This window comes from Canis lupus, chromosome X (assembly GCF_048164855.1).
Source record: "Canis lupus baileyi chromosome X, mCanLup2.hap1, whole genome shotgun sequence".
Classification (NCBI taxonomy): domain Eukaryota; kingdom Metazoa; phylum Chordata; class Mammalia; order Carnivora; family Canidae; genus Canis; species Canis lupus.
The window spans coordinates 56856618-56881413 of NC_132876.1; the positions used below are offsets into that span (position 1 = coordinate 56856618).

Sequence of the window (24796 nt, forward strand, 5' to 3'; positions counted from 1 at the left end):
TTTTTTTTTTTTTGGAGTTCAAGTTTTTTTTCTTTTTTTCTTTTTTTTTTTGAGTTCAATTTGCCAACATATAGCATAACACCCACTACTCATCCCACCAAGTCCCACCAAGTGCCCCCCACACTGCCCATCACCCAGTCACCCCAACATCCTGCCCACCTCCCCTTCCACTACCCCTTGTTCATTTCCCAGAGTTAGGGGTCTCACTGATATTTTCAAACATTTTTTCTCCTTTCCCTTTCACTAATTTTTATATCCCCCAAATGAATGAGACCATATAATGTTTGTCCTTTTCCGATTGACTTATTTAACTCAGCATAACAGCCTCCAAGTCCCTCGACGTCTAAGCAAATGGTGGGTATTTGTCATTTCTAATGGCTGAGTAATATTCCAATGTATACATAGACCACATCTTCCTTATCCATTCAGCTTTCGATGGACACCGAGGCACCTTCCACAGTTTGGCTACTGTGGACATTGCTGCTATAAACATCGGGGGTAGGTGTCTTGGCGTTTCACTGCATCTGTATCTTTGGGGAAAATCCCCAGCAGTGCAATAGCTGAGTCATAGGGCAAATCTACTTTTAACTCTTTGAGGAAACCTCCACACAGTTTTCCAGAGTGGCTGTACCAGTTCACATTCCCACAGGAGGTTTCCCCTTTCTCCACATCCTCTCCAACATTTGTTTCCTGTCTTGTTAATTTTCCCCATTCTCACTGGGGTGAGGTGGTATCTCATTGTGGTTTTGATTTGCATTTCCCTGATGGCCAGTGATGCGGAGCATGTTCTCATGTGCTTATTGGCCATGTCTCTGTCTTCCTCTGTGAAACTTCTATTCATGTCTTTTGCCCATTTCATGATTGGATTGTTTGTTTCTTTACTGTTGAGTTTAATTAGTTCTTTATACATCTTGGATACTAACCCTTTATCTGATAGGTCATTTGCAAATATCTTCTCCCATTCTATAGGTTGTCTTTTAGTTTCGTTGACTGTTTCTTTTGCTGTGCAGAAGCTTCTTATCATGATGAAGTCCCAATAATTCATTTTGCTTTTGTTTCTCTTGCCTTTATGGATGTATCTTGCAAGAAGTTGCTCTGGCGAAGTTCAAAAATGGTGTTGCCCGTGTTCTCCTCTAGGATTTTGATGGAATCTTGTCTCCCATTTAGATCTTTCATCCATTTTGAGTTTATCTTTGAATATGGTGTAAGAGAATGGTCTAGTTTCATTCTTCTGCATGTGGATGTCCAATTTTCCCAGCACCATTTATTGAAGAGACTGTCTTTTTTCCAGTATAGTCTTTCCTGCTTTGTCGAATATTAGTTGACCATAAAGCTGAAGGTCCACTTCTGGAGTCTCTATTCTCTTCCATTGATCTATGTGTCTGTTTTTGTGCCAGTATCACACTGTCTTGATGACCAGAGCAATGTATTACAACCTGAAATCTGGCATTGTGATGCCCCCAGATATGGTTTTCTTTTTTATTATTCCCCTGGGTAGTCGGGGTCTTTTCTGATTCCACACAAATCTTAAGATTACTTGTTCCAACTCTCTGAAGAAAGTCCGTGGTATTTTAGATAGGGGTTGCATTAAATGTGTACATTGCCATGGGTAACATCGACATTCTCACAATTTTAATTCTTCCAATGCATGAACATGGAGTATTTTTCCATGTCTTTGTGTCTTCCTCAATTTCTTTCAGAAATGTTCTGTAGTTTTGAGGGTATAGATCCTTTACCTCTTTGGTTAGGTTTATTCCTAGTTATCTTACGCTTTTGGGTGTAATTGTAAATGGGATTGACTCCTTAATTTCTCTTTCTTCAGTCTCATTGTTAGTGTATAGAAATGCCACTGACCTCTGGGCATTGATTTTGTATCCTGCCACACTGCCAAATTGCTGTATGAGTTCTAGCAATTTTAGAGTGGAGTCTTTTGGGTTTTCTACGAACAGTATCATGTCAATTGGGAAGGGGGAGTTTGACTTCTTCTTTGCCAATTTGAATACCTTTTATTTCTTTTTGTTACCTGATCGCTGAAGCTAGGACTTCTAGTACTATGTTGAATAGCAGTGGTGAGAGTGGACATACTTGTCTTGTTCCTGATCTTAGGGGAAAGGCTCCCAGTGTTTCCCCATTGAGAATGATATTTGCTGTGGGCTTTCCATAGATGGCTTTTAAGATGCTGAGGAATGTTCCTTCCATCTCTACACTCTGAAGAGTTTTGATCAGAAATGGATGCTGTGTTTTGTCAAATGCTTTCTCTGCATCTATTGAGAGGACCATATGGTTCCTTTTCTGCTTGCTGATATGATCAATCACGGTTATTGCTCTAGGAGTGTTGTACCAGCCTTGCATCCTGGGGATAAATCCCACTTGGTCATGGTGAATAATCTTCTTACTGTATTGTTGGATCCGCTAGTATCTTGTTGACAATTTTTGCATCCATGTTCATCAGGGATATTGGTCTATAATTCTCTTTTTTGGTGGGGTCTTTGTCTGGCTTTGGAATTAAGGTGATGCTGACCTCATAGAATGAGTTTGAAAGTATTCCATCTCTTTCTATCTTTCTGAACAGCTTTAGTAGAATAGGTATGGTATCTTCTTTAAACCTTTGATAGAATTCCTCTGGGAAGCCATCTGGCCCTGGACTTTTGTGTCTTGGAGGTTTTTGATGACTGCTTCAGTTTCCTCCCTGATTATCGGCCTGTTCAGGTTTTCTTTCTTCCTGTTCCAGTTTTGGTAGTTTGTGGTTTTCCAATAATGTTTCCATTTCTTCTAGATTGCCTAATTTATTGGCGTATAGCTGCTCATAATAAGTTTTTAAAATCGTTTGTATTTCCTTGGTATTGGTGGTGATCTCTCCTTTCTCATTCATAATTTTATTAAGTTGAGTCTTTTCTCTCTCCTTTTTAATAAGGCCGGCTAATGGTTTATCTATCTTATTAATTCTTTCAAAGAACAAACTCCTGGTTTTGTTTATCTGTTCCACAGTTCTTCTGGTCTCTATTTCATTGAGTTCTGCTGGAATCTTTATTAATTCTCTTCTTCTGCTGGGTATAGGATGTATTTTCTGTTTTTTCTCCAGCCCCTTTAGTTGCAAGGTTAGCTTTTGTATTTGAGTTCTTTCCAGTTTCTGGATGGATGCTTGTATTGCGATGTATTTCCCCCTCAGGACTGCTTTTGCTGTATCTCCAAGATTTTGAATGGTTGTATCTTCATTCTCATTAGTTTCCATGAATCTTTTTAATTCTTCTCCAATTTCCTGGTTGACCCCTTCATCTTTTAGCAGGATGGTCCTTAACCTCCATGTGTTTGAAATCCTTCCAACTTCTTCTTGTGATTTAGTTCTAGTTTCAAAGGTCTGAAAATATGCAGGGGACGATCCCAATCTTTTGGTATCAGTTAAGACCTGCTTTCTGACCCAGTATGTGGTCTATTCTGGAGAAAGTTCCAGGTGCACTTGAGAAAAATGTGTATTCAGTTGCGTTTGGATGTAAAGTTCTGTATATATCTGTGAAATCCATCTGGTCCAGTGTATCATTTAAAGCTCTTGTTTCTTTGGAGATGTTGTGCTAAGAAGACTTGTTGATTGTAGAAAGCACTACATTCAAGTCACCAAGTGTAGTGTGTTATTATCTTAGTATGTCTTAACTTTGGTTATTAATTGATTGATATATTTGTGAGCTCCCACATTTGGGGCATAAATATTGATGATTTTTAGGTACTTTTGTTGGATAGATCCTTTAAGTATGATATAGTGTCCTTCTTCATCTCTGACTACAGTCCTTGGGATAAACTTTAATTTATCTGATATAAGGATGGCCACCCCTGCTTTCTTTTGAGGATCATTTGATTGGTAAATTGTTCTCCAACCTTTTATTTTCAGGCAGGAGGTGTCCTTCTGTCTAAAATGAGTCTGTTGTAGACAGCAAATAGATGGGTCTTGCTTTTTTATCCAGTCTGAAACCCTGAGCTGTTTGATGAGATCATTAAGCCCATTTTCGTTCAGAGTTACTATTGAAAGATATGAGTTTAGTGTCATCATGATACCTCTTCAGTCCCTCTTTTGTGGATTGTTTCCTTGGTCTTCATCTTTCTCTTACAGAGTCCCCCTTAATATTTCTTGGGGAGCTGGTTTGGTGGTCACATATTCTTAGTTTCTGCCTATGTTGGAAGCTCTTTATCTCTCCTTCTATTCTGAATGAGAGCCTTGCTGGATAAAGTATTCTTGGCTGCGTGTTCTTCTCATTTAGGACCCTGAATATATCCTGCCAGCCCTTTCTGGCCTGCCAGGTCTCTGTGAAGAGGTCTGCTGTTAACCTAATACTTCTCCTCATAAAGTTTAGAGATTTCTTGCCTCTTGCTGCTTTAAGGATCTTCTCTTTATCGTTGGAATTTGCAAGCTTCCCTATTAAATGTTGAGGTGTTGAGCAGTTTTTATTGATTTTAGGGGGGATCTCTCTATCTCTTGTATCTGAATGCCTGTTTCTCTTCCCAAGTTAGGGAAGTTCTCAGCTCTGATTTCTTCAAATACACTTTCTGGATCTGTCCCTTTCAGCGCCCTCAGGAACTCCAATTAAACATAGATTTTCCTTCTGAGACTGTCATTTATTTCCCTTAACCTATCCTCATGATCCCTTAATTGTTTTTCTCTTTTTTCCTCAGTTTCCTTCCTTTCCATCAACTTGTCTTCTATGTCACTCACTTGTTCTTCTACCTCATTAACTCTCATCGTTAGGACCTCCAGTTTGGATTGCATCTCATTTAATTGATTTTTAATTTAGGCCTGATTATATCTAAATTCTTCAGTCATGAAGTCTCTTGAATCCTTTATGCTTTTTTCTAGAGCCAGCAGTAGCTTTATAATTGTGCTTCTGAAATGGCTTTCTGATTTGAATTGTAATCCAAATTCTGTAACTCTGTGGGAGAGAGGACTGTTTCTAATTCTTTCTTTTGTAGTGAGTTTTTCCTTCTAGTCATTTTGCTCAGTGCCAAGTGCCCAAAAAATAGTTGTACTGGAAAAAGGAGAGAAAAAGGTGGGGGGCAAACAAACAGAAAACAAAAAACAAGGGGAGTATCCTCTGATTCTATATACTGTAAACCCTTCCACTTCCCCTGGAACTTTCCAGTGCTGCTTGGTCAATAACTTGCTTTTACCCTGTCCTTCCGGCTGGTCTTCTGGGGCAGGGGCCTGCTGTGCTGGTTCTCGAATGTGTGTACGTGGGGAACTGCCCAGCCCCCTGCCAGGTGCATCACTCAGTGGGAGCTATTTATCCTGTGAGGCCCCTGCTCAATCCCAGGTACCAGGGGACACCAGGACGAGGAACAACAGTGGCGGTGGCCAGCTCTCCAGCTCTAGAGTCAGCTCCCGCAGTAACTACTGCAGCTTCCAGGCCACAGGGACCTGGATGCTCCGGGGGCGGGGGGTGCCGATCTGCATAGCTCGGGGCCGCTGGCGGCAGGAGCGTCCTTGCTCCTGTGCCCTCCTGGCCTCTGCCTGTCCGGGGGGGAGTGCCAGAACCTGGGCTGTGTCCCCCCGTGCCCTGGCTCCGGGGCCTGCTCTGCTGGAATCACGGTCTCAGGGAGCGCCTGAGCCGGCAACCGAGCGGCTCCCAGGGCCCCGATGGGTGCGCTCCAACCCTTTAAGGAGCTCAGCCACGGGGAACCGCTGCCGAGCCGCAATAGAGCTGCTTGTTCCCTTGCCCCTTTCTGGCATGCACTTCAGCTCTTTAGGGAGCTCGGCTGCCGGTGTGGTGGGCTCTCCCCCGGGGGGCAGTTCCTCTGTTAGTGCCCCTGGGAGCCTGAGGGCATCCCTGCCCCTCCTGATCCAGCTCCTACTCCCTGTGAGTGCCTTTCTGTCTGGGAAGATTGGTAAAGCTCCTGCTTCTCAGGGCCTGGGCTTTCCTGTCCTGGGGGCACTCGCGGTGGGACCTTAGCCCAGCTCCTTCCCCTTGGATGCTTTTTTATTTCTTTATTTTTTTCCTCCATCTTCCTACCTTGATAGAAGTACAAACTCTTCTCACTGTAGCATTCCAGCTGTTCTCTCTTTAAATCTCAGACCTAATTCATAGGTTTTCAGGATGATTTGAAAGTTATCTAGGTAATTTGGTGGGGACAGGTGACTTGGGGACCCTACTCTTCCACCTTCTTGCCCCTAGTTCCCAAGAGTGGAATTCTTTTTTTTTTTTTAAGATACATTTATTCAGCATTATGATCAGACTATTACATTTTGCAATCTACAGCTTGGGTGCAAAAAGAAAATATACATTAAAACCCTTTGTTGGAATGCTTTACACTTTCCACAGAACAGAAACTAAAATAATCTGTTATACAATTAGTCACAAATACAGTCCTCGTGTTTTTGCCCATACACATGAGTATTGTCTAAATCATGTCTTCTTTGTAGCAGCTAGGCCCTGCCACCACTGTGCTTGGCTGAGTTCACAAATATGTTGTAACCTGTAGCTTCCCTGTCACTTCTCTGGCTCTCCTCTCCTGGTAAGCTTTGTTTTCTGGCAGTAATTAAAACCTTCTGCCACTGCCATAGCTGCTGCTGCTGCTGGAACTGCCATAGGCACCTTGGTTTCTTGGTTTGGCAAAGTATTGGCCTCCACCACCATAGGGGCCAGAGCTTCTGCCTCCAAAATTTCCTCCTTTCATGGGTCCAAAATTTGAGGATTAATTGTTGTAATTGCCAAAATCGTTGTAGCTTCCGCCTCATCCAAAGTTGCTTCCATCATTACCAATTCCATTATAGCCATCCCCACTGCCACGGTATCCACCACCACCTCGACTGCCACCAAAGCCACCTCGACAACTGAAGTTCCCTCCACGACCAAAGTTGTCATTCTCATCAAAACCACCTCCATGAACACCATAAAAGTTTCCAGAACCACTTCGGCCTCTTTGGCTGGATGAAGCACTAGCCATCTCTTGCTTTGATAGGGCTTTCCTTACTTCACAGTTGTGGCCATTCACAGTATGGTGTTTTTGAATGACAATCTTGTCTACAGAGTCATGGTCTTCAAAGGTCACAAAAGCAAAACCTCTCTTTTTGCCTCGGTCAGTCATGATCTCAATCACTTCAATTTTCCCATACTGTTCAAAATAATCTTAGATGATGTTCTTCAGTCTTTTTTAATGCCACCAACAAAAATCTTTTTCACAGTTAAGTGGGCACCAGGTCTTTGAGAATCTTCTTGGGAGACAGCCCTCTTTGGTTCCATGACTCTTCTGTCCACCTTGTGCAACGAGCGTTCATGGCTGCGTCCACCTCCTCCACGGTGGCCTACGTGATGAACCCAAAGCCTCTGGAGCGCTTGGTGTTGGGGTCTCTCATTACCACACAGTCCGTAAGTGTCCCCCATTGCTCAAAATGGTTGACTCTCATCGGTTCTCAGACTCAGACGCTCATCGGTTCTTTCAAAGCTCAAACCTCCAATGAAGAGCTTCCGCATCTGCTCAGGCTCTTTGGGAGACTCTTAGACATGACAGCGGTGGGACGGGAGACTTTAATGATGCTTACTCGGCAGCATCCAGGGGCAGAAAGGCCCACGAGTGGAATTCTTAAATCATATAGTGTTTCTATTTTTAATGTTTGGAGGAACCTCATACTGTTTACTGTAGTGGCTATATCAGCCTGTATTCTCATCAACATTGTAGGAGGGTTTCTTTTTCTTACCAACTTTACCAATACCTGTGATTTCTTATCTTTCTGATTATCGCCATTCTAACAGGTCTGACCTGATATCTCATTGAGGTTTTGATCTGCATTTCCCTGATGATTAGTAATGTCAAGCATCTTTTCATGTGTCTGTTGGCCATCTGTATGTCTTCTTTGGAAAATGTTGATTCAGGTCTTCTGCCCACTTTTTTGTTTCTTCCAAATTTTTAATTAAATTCCAGGTAGTCAACATAGAGTCTAATGTTATTTTCAGGTGTAGAATTTAATGATTTAACAGTTATATGCAACACCTGGTGTTCATCACAAATGCCCCCTTAATACCCATCACCTATTTAACCTATTTCCCCACCCACCTCTCCTCTGGTAACCATCAGTTTGTTCTCTATAGTTAATAGCCTGTTTCTTGGTTTGCCTATCTTTTTTGTTATTTAAATTTCACAAATGAGTGTAATCATGGAATTTGTCTTTTTTTTCATTTCGAGTTTTATTTAAGTTCTAGTTACTTATCATATAAAATAAAATTGATTTCAGGAGTAGAGTTTAGTCTTTCATCACTTACATTAACACCCAGTGCTCAACTCAACAAATACTATCACCCATATAGCCCATCCCCTCCTCACCTTTCTCCATCAATCCTCAGTATGATCTCTATAATTAAGAGTCTTTTATGGTTTAATTCCTTCTCTTTATTTCCGTTCCTCTATGTTCATCTGTTTTATTTCTTAAATTTTAGATGAGTAAAATCATATGGTATTTGTCTTTCTCTGACGTATTTCACTTAACATAATACCCTCTAGCTCTATACACATCTTTTCAAATGGCAAGATTTCATCATTTTTGATGGCTGAGTGATATTCCATTGTATATGTAAACCATATCTTCTTTATTCATCAGTTGATGGACATTTAGCAATTTTTGATAGTGCTACTATACACTCTGGGGTACATGTATCCCCTTGAAGTAACTAGTATTTTTGTATATTTTGGGTAAATACCTAGTAGTGCCATTGCTGGATCCTAAGGAAGGCCTATTTTTAATTTTTTGAGTAATCTCTATACTTTTCCCCAGAGTGGTTACACCAGTCTGCACTTCCAACAACAGTGTAAGAAGATTTCCATTCTCCTCATCCTCACCAGCACCTATGGTTTCTTGTGTTATTCTTTTAGGTATTTTGACTGCTCCGAGGTGATATCTCATAGCAGTTTTGATATGTATTTCCCTCATAGTGAATGATGCTGAGTATCCTTTCGTGTTTCTGTTGGATATCTAGATGTATTCTCCATAAAAATTCATGCCTTCTGCAGATTTCTTAACTGGATTATTTGATTTTGGGATGTAGAGTTTTATAAATACTTTCTAGATTTTGGATTCTAACCCTTTTTCAGATATATAATTTGCAAATATCTTCTCCTGTTCCATAGGTTTAAGTTTTTGTTGATTGTTGTCTTCATTGTGCAGGAGATTTTATTTTGATGGAGTCCCAGAATTTATTTTTGCTGTTGTTTTCCTTGCCTCAGGAGACATATCTAGTAAGAAGTTGCTACAGCCAATGTCAAAGAGGTGACTGGCTGTATTCTTCTCTTGTATTAATGGTTTCCTGTCTCAGATTTAGTGTTTTCATCCATTGTGAATTTATTTTTGTTTGTGATGTAAGAAAGTAGTCCAGTTTCATTCTTTTACATGTGACTGTCCAGTTTTCCTAACACCATTTGCTGAAGAGCTTGTCTTTTTTCAATAGGATATTCTTTCCTGTGTTTTTGGAGATTAATTGACCATACAGTTGTGGTTAGTATTCTGTTCTATGGTCTGTGTGTTTATTTTTGTGCCAGTACCATAATCTTTTGATCACTATAGCTTTTTAATATGGCTTGATGTCCAGAATTGTGACACATTCATCTTTGCTTTACTTTTTGAAGATTGCTTTGGCTATTCATGGTATTTTGGGATCCCATACAAATTTTAGGATTATTTGTTATAGCTCTGTGAGAAATGTTGGTGGTATTTTGATAGGGATTGCTTTGAATGTGTAGATTGCTTTGCCTAATGTAGACATTTTAACAAAATTTGTTCTTTCAAACCATGACCATGGAATATTTTTTCATTTTTGTGTCATCTTCTATGTCTTTCATCAGTGTTTCATATTTTTCAGAATACAGATCTTTTACCTCTTTAGTTAGTTTTATTCTTAGGTATCTTCTGTTTTTTTTTTTTTTTAGACAATTGTAAATATGGATTGCTTGATTTATTTTTCTCCTGCTTCATTATTGGGTATAGAAATGCCACATATCTCTGTACATTGGATCCCATATTCTGAGACTTTATTTGATTCGTGTATCAGTTTTAGCAAATTTTTGGTGGAGTCTTTTGGGTATTCTACATAGAATACAATGTGATATGCAAATAATGAAAGTATGACTTTCTCCATACTGATTTGGTTGCCTTTTATTTTTCCTATTGTTTTATTGCTGTGGCTAGGACTTCCAGTACTATGTTAAATACCAATGGTGACAGTGGACATCACTGTCTTGTTCTAGACTTTGACTTTGTCAAATGCTTTTTCTGCATCTATTGAGAGGATATTATGGTTCTTGCACTTTAAAAAATTATATTTAAATTTAATGTAATTAGCATATAGTGTATTATTAGTTTCAGTGGTAGAATTCAGTGATTCATCAGTTACATATAACAACCAGTGTTCATTACATCAAATGTTCTCCTTAATGCCCATCAAGCAGTTACCTATCCCCTCATATTAATTGATTTGTGAGTAGTGAACCACCCTGGTAGCCTAGGAATAAATCGCACTTGATCATGATCAATGATTCTTTGAATGTATTATTGTATTCATTTTGCTAGTATTTTATTGAGAACTTTTGCATCCATTTTATCAGGGATATTGGCCTGCAGTTCTCTTTTTTAGTGGAGTTCTTGTCTTGTTTTGGTATCAGGGTAATGGTGGCCTCATAGAACTATTTTGGGAGTTTTCCTACCATTTCTGTTTTTTGGAATAGTTTGAGAAGAATAGGTATTAACTCTTTAAATGTTTGGTAGAATTCCCCTGGGTAGCCATGTGGCCCTGCAATTTGGTTTGTTGAGAGATTTTTATTACTGACTCAATTTCTTTGCTGGTTTCCAGTCTATTGAAGTTTTCTATTTCTTCCTGTTTCACTTTTGGTAGTTTATATATTTCTAGGAATTTATCCATTTTTTCCAGGTTTTTCAGTTTGTTGGCATATAGTTTTTCATAATATTCTCTTATTGTTAGTTGTTACTTCTACTACTGGCTTTAAGTTTCATTTGTTGTTCTTTCTCTAGTTCGTTTAAGTGTAAGGTTAGGGTTTTTTTTTTTGAGGTTTGCCTTGCTTCTTCACTTAGGTCTGTATTACTATATACTTCCTTCTTAGGACTACTTTTGCTGCTTCCCAAAGTTTTTAAAAATATTGCATTTTCATTTTAATATGTTACATGTATTTTTTTAATTTCCTCCTTGATTTCCTGGTTGACCCACTTATTGTTTATTAGCATGTTGTTTAGCCTCGATGTATTTCTGGTCTTTTCAAATTTTTTCTTGTGCTTGAATTCAAGTTTCATAATGTGTTCAGAAAATAAGCATGGTATTATCTCAATACTTTTCTTATTGATGAAGCCTGATTTGTGATCTAGAATATGATCTATTACAGAGAATATCCCATGTGCACTTGAAAAGAATGTGTATTCTGCTATTCTAGGATGGAATGTTCTGAATATATCTGTTATGTCCAATTGATCTAGAGCATCATTCAAAGCCATTGTTTCCTTTCTGATTTTCTGCTTAGACGATTTGTCCATTGATGTAAAATCAAAGTCTCATACTATTGTTGTATTATTGTCAATGAGTTTCTTTATGTTTACTATTAATTGTTTTATATTTGGGTGCTTCTATATTGGGGGCATAAATACTTACAATTGTTAGATCTTCTTGTTGGATAGTCCATTTAATTATAATATGGTATTCTTCTTCATCTCTTGTTACAGTCTTCAGTTTAAAATCTACTTTGTCTCATATAAATATGGCTACTCCACCTCTCTATTGAAGTACATTTGCCTGATATATGTTTTCCATCTCCTCGCTTTCAATTTGCAGGTGTGTTTATGTTTAGAAAGTGTCTCTTATAGGCAGAATATAAGTGAGTCTTATTTTTTATCCATTCTGACACCCTCTTTCTTTTGATCAGACCGTTTAGTCCATTCACATTCAGAGTAATTATTGATAGATATGTCTTTAGTGCCATTTTATTACTTGTTTTGTCATTGTTTCTGGAGATTTTCTCTGTTCTTTTCTTTTTCACTTTAGATCTTTCCTTTCAACTCAGAGTCCCCTTTAATATTTTTCGCAGGGATGTTTTAGTGGTCACAAACTCCTTTAGTTTTTGTTTGTCTGGGAAATTGTTTATCTTTCCTTCAATTGTGAATGATAGCCTTGCTGAGTAGAGTATTCTTGGCTGCAGATTCTTCCTATTCAGCATATGAATATATCATGCCAGTCTTTCTGACCTGCCACATTTCTGTTGAGAGATCTGCAGCTGTCCTGATGGGTCTTTTCTTATAGTTAGGGACTTCTTTTGTCTTACTTTTTAGAATTTTTTATTACTGTATTTTGCTAATTTAATTACAATATATCTTGGTGTTGGCCTGCTTTTATTGATTTTAATGGTAGTTCTCTGCTTCTTGGATGTGAATATCTGTTTTCTTCCCCAGATTAAGGAAGATTTCAGTTACTATGCCCTCAAATAATTTTCTGCCCCCTATTCTTTATCTTTTTTCTGGGACTCCTAAAATATGAATGTTATTACATTTGAAGGAGTCACTGAGCTCCCTAAATCTATTCTTGTGAGTCATAATTCTTCTTTCTCTTTTGTTTGGCTTCATTATTTTCATTTATTTTGTCTTCTATATCACTTATTCATTCCTCTGCTTCTTCCATCCTTGTGTTCATTGTATACAGTCTGTTTCTAATCTCAGTTATTGCAATTTTCATTTCTGAATGATTGTTTTTTTAGCTCTTTTCTTTCTGTAGTAAGGGCCTCCCTGAAGTTTCCTATTCTTTTCTAAAGCTGAATGAGTGTCCTTATGATTACACCTTTAAATTATCCATCAGACATATTAGGTATATATGTATTGTTTAGATCTATGGCCATGACCTTATCTTGTTGTTTCATTCTGGGATGAATTCCCCTATGTTGGTATTTTGTCTAAGTCTCTGTCTTCTCTGTGTTAGAAAGCCTGTTATGTTTCCTGCTCCTGAGAGTAATGGCTTTATGAAGAAAACGTCATATAGTGTCCAGGATCTGGCACTTCAGGGAGTGTCTCTTGTGTGTGCTGCATGCACTCTGCTTCTGTGTTTAAGTTGCTCTGTCATTCAGGCCTGTTGCCTGCAGAGGATCTCCTTGTCTGTCATGGGCAGTGTTTGGTCCTTGGCCAGAGTGTTGCAAGTTTTAACTAAGTGCGCTCTGGTGTGCTTGTTAAATAAAACCTGGTGTTAATTCCACTAGAAATGAAGCCTTGCATAAGTCTCTGGTTGGGGGAAGTGGTGTGGACAGGGGTTTCTGCTGTCTTCTGGGGAAAGGGCCCACTGTGTTGGGACTGAGACATACTTGACTGAGAAGGGCAATACCAACAGAGTGCAGAGGTGTTGCACCTGGTGTAAGCTGGTTAAGCAGCCAGGGTCAGGGATGTGCTTTTTACTGAAGTTGGTTCTGTGTTTATGCTGAGGGATGATGGAGGGAAATGGTGCCAGCCAGCTCCTTTGAATATTGAAATGTGTATTACATTTTTTTCTTGAAAGATATATTAGCTAAATCAAACTTCATTTCAGAAGCAGATAAAAGAAGGTACAAAAATATTGGGCATTTCAGAAAGTGTATATATGTATTTTTTTTCATTTAAAAAAACTGTGTATTAAAGAGGGTACATGAGATCTAAACAACAATGTATGTTGATATCCTCTTGGTAAAGCAAAAAGAGATGATTCTTTTTTCTCTTTCTCCCTGTACAAAGGAGATTGAATTTGGCTGGCATACAGTAGGTATTAATCTTAGTATTTCTCAAAAGAAGAACCATCAGAAAAAGCAACATATTTAATAAGATGGAATACATACTAAAATGAGAAGAAATTTGGTAGAGAAAATGGATTACAACTTTTTTCAAAAAAAATTTATGTCACTCTAAAACAAATGCAAGATATAATAAAATATAGAAGAAAGAAGCAGACAATGTGAAAGTGCAAAATACAGAGGAAAAGAGAACTTCAGGAGAAAAAAAAGTCATTTTACTCAAATAAAGACCAAAATCTACACTAGAGAAACAAGATTACATTTTATTTTATTTTATAAAAGATTTTTCATTTATTTGAGAGAGAGAACATGAGAAGGGGGCAGAACAATGGGCAGGGCAGAGGGAGAAGCAATTCCCCACTGAGTATGGAGCCTGATGGGGCTCCACCAGGGGCTCCACATGGTGCTGGATCCTGGGATCCTGAGATCATGACCTAAGCCAAAGTCAGATGCTTAACTGACTAAGTCACCTAGGAGCCCCATTTTTTTAAAAAAGATTTTTATTTTCAAAGATTATTTATTTATTTATTTATTTATTTATTTATTTATTTATTTATATATTCATGAGAGACACACATAGAGAGGCAGAGACATAGGCAGAAGAAGATGTGAAACTCAATCCCAGGACCCCGGGATCACGATCTGAGCCAAAGACACACTCAACCACTGAGTCACCCATTTGCCCCTCATTTATTTATTTTAGAGAGACAGATTACATTTTAATGTTTTTAGCTGAAGACTCAAATTCATTAAAATCTATAAAGCTGAGGAAAAGTTAATGAATTGAAATATAAGGCAGGAGCCTAGCATAATATACAAAGGGAAAGAGACATATATTTTGTTAAGCTAAAGCATTAAATAAATCAAACAACTTTAGATGGAATAAAAGAGAGTGTAGAGCAACATAACTTTTAAAAAATGAAAAGGAAAAAAAGAAGGAAATGGTACAGAAGATGGAAATAAATAATTATAGAATGAAAATAACAATAACAATATATAACAATTAACAAAACAACATGTAACAATTATAGAATTGACAAGAAAATTTTACTAGGCCTGCATTCAGTGTGCCTATGGATATATGGAATGAGTCTTTCACTTCTAATATGAAAGGACTTATGACTTACTGCTGATGGTATCAAAGCGGTTAATAAATGCAATTTATTTACTCAACTATGTTGAGTAATTAAAACTACAATTAGTCGTTGTGAGTCACTACTTAGAAAAAATTATATAAATCTAATATCAATGGGAATCATATTTATTGAGACCCTAAATTGTTCCAGAAAAATGTTCAAAGCACATTGAGCACTTGATATGTTCCAGAAACTATTCATCTAATCCTTACAACAGCCCTATATGGTAGGTACTATAATCAGTTACACTTTATAGAAAAAAACCTTAACTCAAAAAGATTAATTTGTCCAAGCTCACACAGCCAGTAAGGAGTTGAATCAAAACAGACTCTAGAACACACACATCAAGCTACTATTATCAATAGTGTTTATACAAGGCATATTGACACTAATACTTTTAACTGAAGCTTTGACTGTGAATGTGCATGATACTGTTTAGACTCTGAGGAGCAAAATGAGACACTTTGTGAAGAAAACTGAGAAAGCATCTTCAGAAAAAGATGCCAAAAGCCATGGGCTTAAAGTTATGAAAATATATCTAATTCAAAATACAATAGAAATACCTTAAGTCGAGAGAAGTATATAGTGATATAGATAGATGGGGGAAAAAAGAGCACATACTTTTCATAGTGGCATTCTTTTGATATTATATGCTTACCATATCGTAAAGAAACAAATTCAAGAAAATCATATTAAGCATGATGGAATGGAGTCAGACATACATACAGATTTATGAGTGTGAAACACATGATTTCAACTGTCTGTGAGCCGAGTCCTAGATAAAGAAATACCATTTTAAAATCAAGTCATAATGAATTAAATAAATAAAATAAATTTACTTGTTGGAAAAGCCACTAAGATTTTTTAAATGAAAATAGTGGTGAATGCAGTTCAGATATCCTAATTTTTTTAGTGATCAAGGAGAAGCATTATTTATTTGCTTTCCAAATTTCCATTCAATGCACCATAGGCAGGAAGGTAAAAAAAAATTGTCTGATAGTTTGACTCCAGATTATTCCTTTGAATACATTTTTCAAAGAAAGAAATAAAATATTGTGTAAAAATACTTAATGTGTTAATCATTTAGCTGCAATTTTTAATACACATACATATACACACATTTATACATATTAGGCAAATGTTTCAAAATATGATTATATATTCTGCAATGAGATGATCCTTGGTTATCTTTAACAAGTTTTATTTTGTCAAGAGCAGTGCAATAGTTATAAAAGTTTAAGAACCTCTTGGTTATGTTTCAATATTCATTTTCAAAATTCAGCAAATATGGAGGTGCAAAATTAATATTAAAAATAATACAATTTAATGTTTGAAATTTTTAATTAAAAATTGAATTTTTATGGGATCCCTGGGTGGCGCAGCGGTTTAGCGCCTGCCTTTGGCCCAGGGCGCGATCCGGGAGACCCTGGATCGAATCCCACGTCGGGCTCCCGGTGCATGGAGCTTGCTTCTCCCTCTGCCTGTGTCTCTGCCTCTCTCTCTCTCTCTCTCTCTGTGTGTGACTATCATAAATAAATAAAAAATTTTTAAAAAATTTATAAAAATTGAATTTTTACATTATTGAATTATTTAAATTTGCCTCTTCATGGTATATATGATATGCTAATAAAAGAGGAATAGAATTTAAACAAATGAGTCTATTTTGCCCATTCAGTTGCATAATTCAATTTATTATTTATAATATATTTATTGTTCTCAGTCTACTATATCCCAACACATAAACACCATTAAGCTCAGACTCATTCCTGTAAGAATGAAAAGTTAAATATGCACTGACACACCACACACCTCAGCTTTTTAGCACTGGCAGTGAAGCAAAAATAGCAAAAGATGTCTGGTACTTTTGGCCAATTTACAAACTTTTGTTTCCAAGGTTGACAATCTGACATAATAAATACATTTAGAAAAAATAATATCACCTATGCCTCACACTGAAAGCAAAGTATGTTACATTTTAAAAGTAACTTTTCAAAGTGTTATAAAATATTAGTAGCTCTAGAGCTATTGACATTACAATACCATAGACATCTTAAAAGTTTGGATTTGTCTATAATATGTTTTTGCATTAAGTTGTCAATGGTAATAATATGTTTTGTCCAGGTTGTAGAGCAAAAAAACAGCACGGATTCAAACTCTAAATAAAAGTGAGATGAACAGTTGATACATCAGTGTGGGGACAACTTAGCCTATGATTTCATGAAAATTTCCTAAACTGTCCCAACCTAATGCTGCACAATATAAAAGTAGCCTTGAAATTTCGGTTTCGAATTAAGAAGCCTCAAGAGTAAGTATGGGGGAAAAAAAGCTAGAAATTATTATTTTCTGAGCTCAATTAACAACTCAATTCATACATGTTTACTTCATGCAGCTTAGATACATTTTATACAGAAAATATGCAAAATTTAAACTACTGAAGAAACTGAGATGAGAAAGAATATTTCTGAGATTTAACTTGGATAAGACAATGCAGGAGACAGACGACGATGTAAGATACAGTTACCCAAGAGTAGCCTAAAAAGGAGAAGATAAAAGGGCTTAGAGATTTGGTACCTTGGGATGCCATGGAAGCAGGCAGCTTCATAGTTTTGTCCCCTTTACCCCTTCTCTGTCACTGAAGAAAGGGGTCATCATTCCAATTTTTCATCATTCCATTGAATTTAGCATCTAGTGTTAATATGTCAGAGACACCCACTCCCTAACCAGGGTTGTGTCATAGAAAAGGTCAAATATAAATCCACTAGCTCTTACTAAAAGATCTTTGACTTGATAATAAGATACAATAAGTGTCCTATTTTATTATTTTATATTTCATTTTAAAGATCGTTATTATTTCAACTGTTGCATCTTTGTAATAACATCTAAAGATCATATGATTCTGAAGATTAAATTCATAAAAACAATGTGTTATGTAATTATTTTGGCAAATCAACACATTTGTTGAAGAGAAACGCTTTAGATTTCTATTACTTCTATTTTGTAAACGACACAAATATGATTTTTATTCTGTCTTACTTTTCCAAATAAAGAATTTAAATGTTTCCAAACACTGTTTTCTTATTGACATTTCTTTTTTTTACAATTTTAAAGCATATTTTCAATTTGGAAATAGACACAATAAATATTGCACAGTCTGTTGATAAGAAAGAAAAATAAATGATATTCTATCTTTAAATGCAGAATGTGTATTCCTTGCTTCATATGAAAATAGGCCATTTATTATCATAAAATATGGCATGAAAGGATATCATGGTTACAGTGTTCAATGGGAACATACCATCTAAAAATGTATTAATCTTTTGAGATATGAACACCTACACCTTTGTATTTTTTCTTTGAAATATGCAGTACATTTTTACCATGTACCACCTTGATATCTTTAAAAAAATATTAACAGCTTGCATCCTCATACCAATGCCCAGTTATAAATTCCTAATGTTTTGTCACATTTCTTGTGAGCAATGCCATCTGCCAGAGGTGGCATTTCATGGTTATTTACTCTGACTGCCTCCAAGAATTCATCTGCCACTATCTAATGCTGCCTGAATAAAGGGGATTAAGACTGATACAACAGAGACTATTGATAATTTGATATAATTGGGAAGAAATGAAGATAAATGAGGTTGAGGATGGAGAGGCAATTAGTTGAGCTGCCTGTACAGCTGTGTTCTCAGCCTAGCTCCCCTGGCTTTTTCCTCAGTGAAGTATGTGCAAATTAAACATAATGACAAATACACACTTCCCAAAGCTCTTGAACATTTTAAAACTTGATAATTCACTTTTCATTTCTGATAACTGTTTTGGTTTTTTGGTAAAGTTGTTTTAACATGGTCTTTTAATGTCCACATCATACATGACTACTACACTTGTTACACTGTAGGAATAATCCAACCTACACCCTATTTCCTTGTTTTCAGTTGATGTCAGGCTACTGTTTACAACCTGAGTACACTGAGGATCTAAACCTATTTTGCCTTAATTGTGGCCCAATGTTTAGGACAGAATGGTAATGTTTCCTTTTTCACATGATTAGAAGCCAACAGTAAATGAAAAAAGATTCTCTTTTGATTTTAGGAATATAGCGACAAATAACCATTCTTTTTGAGAGTTTTCAATGAAAATGTAGGGCCTGCTTTACAAACCAGTTGTTTTTTAAAGATTTTATTCATTTATTCATGAGAGACACAGAGAGAGACAGAAATGTAGGCAGAGGGAGAAGCAGGTTCCCTGCAAGGACCCTGATGTGGAACTAGATCCCAGGACCCCAGGATCACAACCTGAGCCAAAGGCAGACACTCAACCACAAAGCCACCCAGGTCCCCCTACAAACCAGTTCTAATGGATCTTTAGAGACTGTAAAAACCAATATTTTCATGGATGAAACCTACATATTCATATTAAGGTCATTATTATGCTTCCTAAATGAAAATGGCACCTCAGTAAAAAACCACAGATAATGTTTAGGCACTGATTAACTTAATTCTAAGATCCCTTTTCCTAGTCACAGAAATGGTTACACCAGGTATGTAGTTAAGACTCTATCATAGGAACTAAATATTTTGAGGTCTAGTATTTTGATTGGTAGGTTTTGTTCTATTTTGATGTTGAAATTATTATTATACCTTATGTTTAATAAAAAAAATTGTATCACTGTGTGCCTCTCTATTGTTAGTCCTTGTGAGAAAACAATATATCTACACTAATAAATTTAGAATATGTAGCTGCACTAATAGAGTGTAGGGTGATGGATTTCTCCCCACATTATAAAAAAGGATGTATCAAGAAAATAAACACTTTCTCAATTTTGATTTGTTTCACTCACATAAGAAACTAGCCTAAAATTATTTATGTCAAAACAAACAGCATACTAATTACAAATGCTTATCAACTCAGGCAAATGTGTCTAATAGGATGAATCTTTACAGTTATATACTTATTTCTTGAATATCACCAAATTAACCTTTTGATAGTTTCTATCTGAGCTGCCCAAAATGGTAGCCATTAGTCAAATGTTGCTATTTAAATTATTAAAGTAAATAAAACTAATAATTCAATTACTCAATCACACTAGCCATATTTCAAGTGCTATGTAAGTCACATGTGGATAGTAGTTATCATATTGGACATCATGGAAAATTATTTTCATCATTATAGGAAGTTCTATTAGTCAGTGCCTATCTACATTTCAGACTTAACTACTTCCCCATTAACACAAATTAGTGAGATTCAACTGTGGACAAAACTATGAATTTAAGAACAGATAAATACTGAATATTCAATTTATAAGAGTTCAAGGGGTGCCTGGTTGGATCAGTTGATTAAGCATCTGACTCTTAATTTTGCTCATGATCTCAGGGTCATGGGATTGGACCTGCACCTGGCTCCATGCTCAGCACAGAGTCTGCTTGTCCCTCTCCCTCTGCTCCTCCCCCTTTCTTTCAAATAAATAAAATCTTTTTTAAAAAAGATGGGATGAGCACTGGATGTTATGCTATATGTTGGCAAACTGACCTCCAATAAAAAATACAAAAAAATAAAATAAGTAAAAAAATAAAATCTTAAAAAAAGACTTCAGAATTCCTTTAATTTCCTCAGTAGGAAGGTATGAAGCTCCAGCTTAAATAGCCTTAGTTAGTAAACAATTAGGGATACATGATACTGTGTTTACAAAGCATGAAACCTTTGCTAAATGTTATTCCTTTTTTCCCCTTATGCTGTGCCTTTTATTCCCATGATTTGTTCATTCAATAACTGGAAACCTGTATCTCTCTCTCCCCTTCCCAAATTTTGCTCATTCCCCCCGACAACCATTAGTTTGTTCTTTTCACAGGTCTGATTGTGCTTTTTGTTTGTTTGTCTATTCATTTTTTTTAAGATTCTACATATGAGTGAAATCATATGGTATTTCTTTCTTTCAGTCTGACTTATTTCACTTAGCATAATACCCTTAGGTTCATCCATGTTGTCACAAATAACAAGATCTCATCCTTTTTATGGCTGTGTAATATTCCATTGTAATGTTCCTTAGCTAAATCAATACCATTTTATTCACAATTCCCCTCAAATGAGTCCATTAACCAACATATGGAGTGTGACAATGACGAGCCATCAGAAAGAAGTCTTAGGTTATCAATTCTATAAGGAGATGACTGTGATATCAAAAGAATAATATGCTATAATTTCTAGAGACTATTTTGGAAATTAATCTGCTTAGCTGGTCTGAAACTATTATATGTATTTATATTATATATAAATATTAGTTATATATAGTTATAATATATGTAATATATAATAGTTATATATGTAACTATTATATGTATTTATATTATATATAAATATATATAATATTATATATAGTTTATTATATATATAATGTATGCAGTAATATAATTCCAAAGAAAATCAGAGCAGATTTTCATCAGAAATCATTTTATTGAGATGTGCCCTTTAGAAGAATTTACTGCGTATGTTAAAGTTTTTAATGGAAATGATGTTCTGGGTTTATAATAGAATGCAGAGACTAAAATACAATATATGTAATTATGATTTATAGGCAATTTTTCTGTAAATATGTTTTTATATAATTTTTACATTTTTAAGTTACAAAGACTTCCTATTTAAAAACTACAGCACCTAGTTTTATTGCTAAGTATTTGAATATCAATTATTATGATTGCAGTCATTACTGAATAGATAGTAGACTCATAGAACATTAATGTATTTCCAACCTCCCAAATGATGAATAAATTTCTACCCAATGGCCAGATAGCCTCATTCTACCTGCCAGGGATCTCAGTTTCCCTTTATGTAAAGTGACAGAGTCAAGCTGGATGATCTCACAGGTTATTTCCAGCTGTGACATTCTATAATTCTATAAATTGTTTCTAAAATTAAATATTTATTTTCTTTGGGGTAAATCCCCAGCAGTGCAATTGCTGGGTCGTAGGGCAGATATATTTTTAACTGTTTGAGGAACCTCCACACAGTTTTCCAGAGTGGCTGCACCAGTTCACATTCCCACCAACAGTGTATGAGGGTTCCCTTTTCTCCACAACCTCGAAAGATGTCCTCGAAAGGTGTCCAACGAAAGATGAATGGATAAAGAAGATGTGGTTTATGTATACAATGGAATATTACTCAGCTATTAGAAATGACAAATACCCACCATTTGCTTCAACGTGGATGGAACTGGAGGGTATTATGCTGAGTGAAGTAAGCCAGTCGGAGAAGGACAAACATTATATGTTCTCATTCATTTGGGGAATATAAATAATAGTGAAAGGGAATATAAGGGAAGGGGGAAGAAATGTGTGGGAAATATCAGAAAGGGAGACAGAACGTAAAGACTGCTAACTCTGGGAAACAAACTAGGGGTGTTGGAAGGGGAGGAGGGCGGGGGGTGGGAGTGAATGGGTGACGGGCACTGGGGGTTATTCTGTATGTTAGTAAACTGAACACCAATAAAATAAATAAATAAATAAATAAATAAATAAATATTTATTTTCAAATAAGCAGTATAGAAAACAAGAAGAAGTTAAACACAAAATTTTGGAGAGTGCTTACATTTGGTGGGGAGGCAGAAGTATAGGTAAAGGGATAAGCACATAAATAGATGCAAGTTTTTGGTAATGTTTCAGTTATTGAGTTGGATAGTGGGTTCACTGACATATTATACTTTATAATTTACATATATATTACATATTTTTATATTTGAAATATTTTTTAAAAGATAATAAGGGAGAAAATATACACAATAGCCTTTGGATACTGCATTTGGTTCTAAGAAGCAAATTATTTAACAGTAGGATGTGAAACACTAATTTGTAGGGAAAGACTTCTTTTAAGCAAATACTGATGGGACAAAAGTACATGATGTGTCCAGATTGCTCAGAGTGTACAAAACTAGCTTGAAACTGTTATTTTTTAGGAATAAAAATTCCTAAAGATTTTTTAGCAATCTTGTATTTTTAAATAAGAAAAAAGTAGCTCATTTGTACTTTGTGTAATAAGCCATTCCTAAGCCAGAAAAAATAGGTACTGGATACTCAAAATATTCCCTTTAGTGGAACCTGGGTGGCTCAGTGGTTGAGCGCCTGCCTTTGGCTCAGGTTGTGATCCTGGGGTCCCGGGATCAAGTCCTGCATCAAGCTCCCTGTAGGGAACCTGCTTCTCCCTCTGCCTATGCTCTGCCTCTCTGTGTGTGTCTCTGATGAATAAATAAATAAAATATTTAAAAACATATGTTTCTATTCATATGTTCTATTCATAAATAACATAAGGATGTTATTTATCCTTAATAATCTCAACATCTTAATGAGTGGTCTTGATTTATATTGAACATCATTCTAGTCTGCTCTTTTGACCATTCAGCTGTACAAGATGAAAACCAACCATACAGGGACACCTGAGTGGCTCAATCAGTTAAGTGTCAGGTTTCAACTCATATCATGATCTCATGAGTTGTGGGATTGAGCCCCACAAACAACTCCATGCTCAGGGGAGAGTCTGCTTGAAGATACTCTCCATCTGCCCATCGCCCCACTTACACACACTCTCTCTCTCAAATAAATAAATAAATCTTTAAAAAATGACATATGTATACATCAGTAAAAATTAATTCAAGATAGGAAAAGCTCAACAGTGAAACCTTTACAGGCTTCTTTTCTGGTAGAATATTTGGACATTTATAGTGAATTGTGACTTTCAAAGTTGTCAAATGAGAGATTGTGGCTAGGAAAGGTCAAGTGATTTCTCTTTTAGTCTGAAAAGCTGACTTTCAAACAACAGCAATAAATGATGCCTTCTGAATGTACATGTAAAAATGAACCAGTGATGAATTTTGGCTGTGACTGAGAGTGTAAAGGAAAGAGTAGATGGTGGCAAGAGGTCTTTAAGGCTCTAACGAATTATGTAAGGAACAAAATTATCCAAAGTCTTCTTCTACAACACTTTTGGTGTCAGTGTTAATGAGCTAGAACTAACTAAATTGATATTATTAAGTTAATGGGCTTTTTTCTAGTACAATGCATGGATTTAAACAGACAAGCTAATGTGGAATATAGTTGATCCTAACTGAATTAGAAGCTATCATATATATACAATTAGGAGCACTGAGGATTGTAGTGCTAGAAAATAATTATATTTATTTCTAGCTTTATCTAATCCATTTTATACTCACATAATATATATAGCATAGGATTTTTTGTCACTGCATTAAATAAAATTCAATTATATCACTAAAACATTCAATGCATTAGGCATTTGGATTGTGAGGCTGTTACTATTGACATCTTTAATATATCTTTTTGAAAATGCCCTATTCCCATTTATTTCTGTCACCAGCAATTGCATCTGTACCAAATGTTTAGATAGCACTGACTCCAAAGAAAAGACAACTTAACCACAAAAGTGGTATGTGAAAATATTCTGGTTAGTTCAGTCATAGTATTGTCCATACCTTATTCCTTCATGTAATAGATAAGAAGATAAACAAATTCTAATTTGCACTTATACTAGCAGTATATTTCAGCTGGAACTCTTTAAATGAATGTTTCCCCTCCCCCACATGCTTAGCTCTTCAAGGTTGACTCCCCCCTTGCACACTCAGGAGCTTAAAGCATCAGCATTTAGTGGATGAAGTGTTATCATCCACTAAATGATCATTTTTTAGATGAAGGAAACTAAGGTTCACATAGATGAGAGTTGAGATCATTCTATCAGTTACTGACCTGCTAAAATCTGTTTCTATTCATCAGTCAAAAATATAGGTAGAGAGGTGCATCCTCACTAGGACACAGGGCCAGGATAGGGATCAAGCTCCAATTGGAAACTAGATTTTACAGGGGATATAAAGGATGCACCTCTCTGAG

General features: G+C 36.2%; 1 non-coding gene and 1 pseudogene across 1 annotated transcript; both read right to left on the minus strand.

Annotated features, from left to right (window-relative positions):
- Positions 1-6328: 6328 nt before the first annotated feature.
- LOC140628479 (heterogeneous nuclear ribonucleoprotein A1-like) lies at positions 6329-8905 on the minus strand (annotated as a pseudogene).
- Positions 8906-24489: 15584 nt separating this feature from the next.
- Positions 24490-24580, minus strand: LOC140628937 (small nucleolar RNA SNORD55/SNORD39). The gene has a single exon (XR_012026851.1). It is a non-coding gene; the product is annotated as a small nucleolar RNA SNORD55/SNORD39 (small nucleolar RNA).
- Between the last annotated feature and the right edge of the window lie 216 nt (positions 24581-24796).